The following is a 4450-nucleotide window of genomic DNA, read 5'->3' on the forward strand; positions in this document are numbered from 1 at the left end:
GCTTGAGTTCCAGTCCTGCATCCTTTGGTGATCAACAGCAGTATGGAAATGTAAGCCAAATAAACCCTTTCCTCCCCAACTTGCTTCTTGGTCATGANGTTTGTGCAGGAATAGAAACGTTGACTAAGACAGGGATGTATCCAGAAAGGGTATGCAACTTGCTCATGGTAACATAGCTGGTGCATTGCAGAGCTCATGAATATGTGACTTTGTTGGGGACATCACAGGTGCCACCTGTCCATTCTTTCTCTCATTGTGAGTATCTTGAAGCACTTTCCTGAGCCTGGCTCCTAGGGCCTGTTGACTTCTGTTGGGGGCTTGAGGGAGGCTGGCCCTGGACTTCAATCTCACTGGAAACCTTCTTCCTAGGATCTGAGACATCGTTTGGATGACGCAGTTACCCACAAGGCCCCAGGGTCCTAAGCTTAAAGGATTCTGGGGGGTGGGGGATGGGGTCTGTGCTTCTGGACCATGGAGGTCTTGCCTCTCACCCAAGGGCCTCAACTGAGCCGTGGGAGGCATTGTTCCCAGCTGCTTTCCTACTGCCTGGGCTGGGGACAGGAATTGCTGCATAGCAGGTCCGTGAAGGAAATGCTGGGGTTACTCCTTCATACCATCCCTGCACCACAAGATAAGAGCTGGCTTGGATCCAGGCCCAGTGCTAGGTGACTGGGCGGCCTTGGGCAGGTCACACTCTAGAACCTGTTTCCCTCAGACACAGAGACGGTGACAGAGTGTGCCATAGATCAAGATCAACAGCATACATGAGGGGCCCTGCGTGAAGCTGACAGGCAGTGAGGCTTCATGGCTAACCACAGTCCTCACGCAACTGCTGGGCTCTCAGAAGGTCATGGCTAAATGACTTCTCTCTTGCAGGCAAACCTCCTGGGCCACTTCCCAGAGCCAGAGCCATACACAGCTACAGCTGCCTGAGCCTGGACGTACCTTTCCCGGCTCTAGGCCTCAACTTTTCTACCCATAAAACAGTGGCCACCACATTCACCTCAAAGGAACACTTGAGGTTTGAAGAAGGTCACAGAGAGGGCCCTGTGGCTGCTCAGAGTTCGCTTCCTCCTCAGAGCTCGCTCACACCCCCCCCCCCCCNTGTAGACACAGTACCTGTTCTGGGGGAATGGTTTAGTTCAAGAGAAGTCGTCATGGCAACTGCTTGGCTCACCACTTGCCACAGGCCAAGAACATTACGCATAAACCATACCGTGGATTTGAAAACAAACCAAGAGGGGACAGGATGTGGTGGTGTATGCCCGGGGACCTCAGCCTCTGCTTCACTCATGAGGTCCAAGCAGGAGCTGCGTGAGACTCTGCCTTTAAAAACATACAAATTAACAAAAAACATACCACAGCAGACAAAAGCCAAACCAACCGGAAACAAAGAATCCAAGCAGTGAGCGCCTGTCCTTCCTGCCAAAAGGAGAAGCCGAGTCCAAGGCTGCTTCTAGGTCCTTACTGTTTGTTTTCTTTGTTTTGTTTTGTTTTGTTTGGTTTGGTTTGACAGGATTTCTTTGTGTAGCCTTGGCTTTCCTGGAACTCGCTCCAGAACCCAGAGACTCCTTGCCTCAGCCTCTGGCTTCTGAGTGCTGGGATCAAAGGCGTGTGCCACCGCTGCTACCACTGTCTGCAAAGTCTGCAATTTTTATTCATCCTATCAGGACATGGTCACCAAATGTTGCCCAGGCTGGCCTTGAACTCCTGGCTTCAAACAATCCTCCTGCCTCAGCCTCCAGAGTAGTAGGCATGGGATGGCAGGCCTGTCGGTTTGCCCCATGGATTCAGGAAATGTGGGAGTTTGTCTGAATTTATTGAATGAGAGGCCAGTCTCACACAGTTCTCTTAAGATGATATGCTTCATCACAGTACAGAGGGAAATTTTGCGGTTTCCAAAGACCTTCATGTCCACCGTTCGACCTAAGCCTCATGTCCAACCGTTTGACCTAAACACCTTGTCAAGCGGTACTGTCATCTCCGTAACACCTCCTTGCCCAAAGAGCAAGGTTTGTCCAAGGTTGCATGGTGAGCTGGGGTAACATCAGGCGCCAATCCTGTTAATGTTCCAGGGCTCTAGCCTCAAGCTCAGTAAGGACAGGGCCCTAGCCGCCACCAGTCAGGCCTCTTCGCTCAACACCCAGTTTGGTACTCCAGTTTTGTTAGGTATGAACACCACAGAAAGGACAGGCACATGAGGCACTGTTAGCCAGTATTTACTGGAGGCATACCCTGCCTGGGCCCATACCTGGAAGATTTGACAACCAGGAGTGGTTGTTCTGACAGAGGTCTAGGCAAACCAGGACAGGGAAAACGTCAGAGATCACAGGATGAGACTTTGATAAACCCGAGAGTCCAGTTTGGGACGCAGCTCCCCAGGGAGAGCAACATCTGGACTACAGTAGCCTTGTGAGGCATGAGCGGTATGTGCTGAGCTCGGGCATGCCTCAGAGCTCTTGGGACACTCCTCTGACTCTCTTGCAACTATCACAGACCTAAGCTTGCGCTATGGGGAAGTGGGCAAACTCAGCAGGAGTCTGCAGCCCCATTTCTGAGCCTAGGGTCCTCTGAGCCTAGGTTCTCTGGGCCTCCTATTTTCAGACTGTCGTGTGACCGCAGGAAGTCCCGGGATGCGTAGGGGAGTGACCCCTCCTGTAGTCTGAGCTTGCATAACGCCAGGCGAGAAGCTGCAGACTGGCGGAGGCGGCTGAGCTCCGGGTGCCCAGCACCGCCCTCCGGGCTCGGGGCGTGGCCGCTGCCCCTTTATCTGCGACTCCAGCGCGGGGACGCAGCAGACAGCTCCCAGCTCTGCTCTGACCGCAGGTGAGACTGCTCCTGGAGATCCCGGGGCCGGGCTGGGCTGGACCGGGCTGGGCTGGGAGTAGAGAAGTGCTCCCCCGGCACGCGGGTTGGGGGTGTGCTCCTAGCTGCATGCGTGCGGTGCCCAGTGGCGGAAGTGGGCAGATGGCAGAAGATGGGGCGAGGCCGAAGACAGCAGGACCCTGACAGCCGGACAGTTATGTAGGGGAGCACCTCCCGGTAGGGGTGGGGAGAGGTCGCCAAGGGAATCAGCTGCAAGGAGGGGACCGGAAGGAGCAACGTCTGAGGTCACCCCACCCCCGGAGGAGCAGTGGGGGGTCAATGTAAGGGGGTGGGGAGAGCAGAAGGATTATGGGAGGACCAGAGGTAGCATGTCATGGAGAAGGAGGACCAGGGCTGGAGCAAATCCTATGAGCTTGTGGAATGGGGAGAATAATTTAGTGTCGTCTGCAAAAGGTAGGCATGGGAGACAGCCTGTGCTGGATCACACCCTGTGCAGGAACAACCTCACAAGCTTGTGTGCTGCATTCTAGGAGCGAGGTTATAATGGGGCGAGAAGGAGCAGGAGTGGAAGTGTGTGTGTGTGTGTGTGTGTGTGTGTGTGTGTGTGTGGTGTGTGTGTGTGTGTGTGTGTGTTTAGCAGATCCTTGTGGGGAACCCCAAGGAAAGCTTTAGGGAGATGGGAGGGCTACCAGGCCAGAATATTGGATCCTTTCCCTAGTGTCAGGAAAGCCAGATTGCCCTAGATAGGGAAAGAGACAAGGCCCACCCACCCCCCTCAGCCTTAACCTGGGGGATTTCCTCCCAGCAGCCCCTGCAGCCTCTTAGGCTGCCTCAGGCTATGCCCTGAGAGGAGGCTTGGTGGATTCTTCAAGCTGGACTGTTCTTGTTGGGTACCCAGAGACCCATGTTGAAGCCCTTCCCTTCAGGATACTCTCCGTGGAACCGCAGGAATGTCTGAGCTTGGGGAAGAAGTTCCTTACATTTCCATTCTGATCACATTACTGAGTACAAATGGAGACCCACAGTGCAGTGTGAAACTCCAGTAGTTTCTTGTTCAGTCCTGGAAGACGCGGAGGTAGCTTTTTCTTTAAATTGGTTGAGCTAAATTGGAGAATTGGTTTGCAAAGAGGGAGGAGCCCCGGTTGCTGAGAGACCCGAAAGCCTGCCAGAGCTTGTCCCCGTCTAAGTTCACCCACACTGGGTGCCCAGAAGTTGCCTGGAGCCTTGCTTCTGGAGTTAGTCTTAGACAAATGTCGGCATTATCATTCCTCTGGGCCTGAATCACCAGAGGCAATGGGGCTTAAAGTTGTGCAGAAACCTGTGGGAAAGTAGCTACTGTAGGTGACTGATGGAGCCTCTAAGCACCGCCACTTGGGGTCCTCCATGGCTTGTCTTTCCCTCAGGACCCCTCTGGAGGGTTTGCCTCCCAGTCACAATATGAACTCTGACTTATTTCTTACTCCTTTTCTTTATCTTTTTAGATAGGAGTCTTGGCGGTTTTCCCACATGAGCTTTGAACGCCTGGGTTCAAGTGATTTTTCCTTCTGTCTCCAAGTGGCTATTAATTTAATTTTGATGCATCTTAGTATGTAGGATCTTAGTATGTAGGATCTTAGTATGTAGG

General features: G+C 53.2%; 1 protein-coding gene across 4 annotated transcripts in view; it reads left to right on the forward strand.

Moving 5' to 3' along the window:
* The first annotated feature begins 2688 nt into the window (after positions 1 to 2688).
* The window catches only part of Paqr7 (progestin and adipoQ receptor family member 7), an 11723-nt gene continuing 9961 nt past the window's right edge, over positions 2689 to 4450 (forward strand). For 2 of the 4 annotated variants that reach the window (XM_029540076.1, XM_021201031.2), the window contains exon 1: positions 2689 to 2826. The gene's annotated coding sequence lies outside the window, so the exon portion shown is untranslated. Of the gene's footprint in view, positions 2827 to 3084; positions 3280 to 4450 lie in introns of those variants that run through there. The other 2 variants (XM_029540077.1, XM_029540078.1) reach the window with 1 other exon arrangement.

This window comes from Mus pahari, chromosome 6 (assembly GCF_900095145.1).
Source record: "Mus pahari chromosome 6, PAHARI_EIJ_v1.1, whole genome shotgun sequence".
NCBI classification, from domain to species: domain Eukaryota; kingdom Metazoa; phylum Chordata; class Mammalia; order Rodentia; family Muridae; genus Mus; species Mus pahari.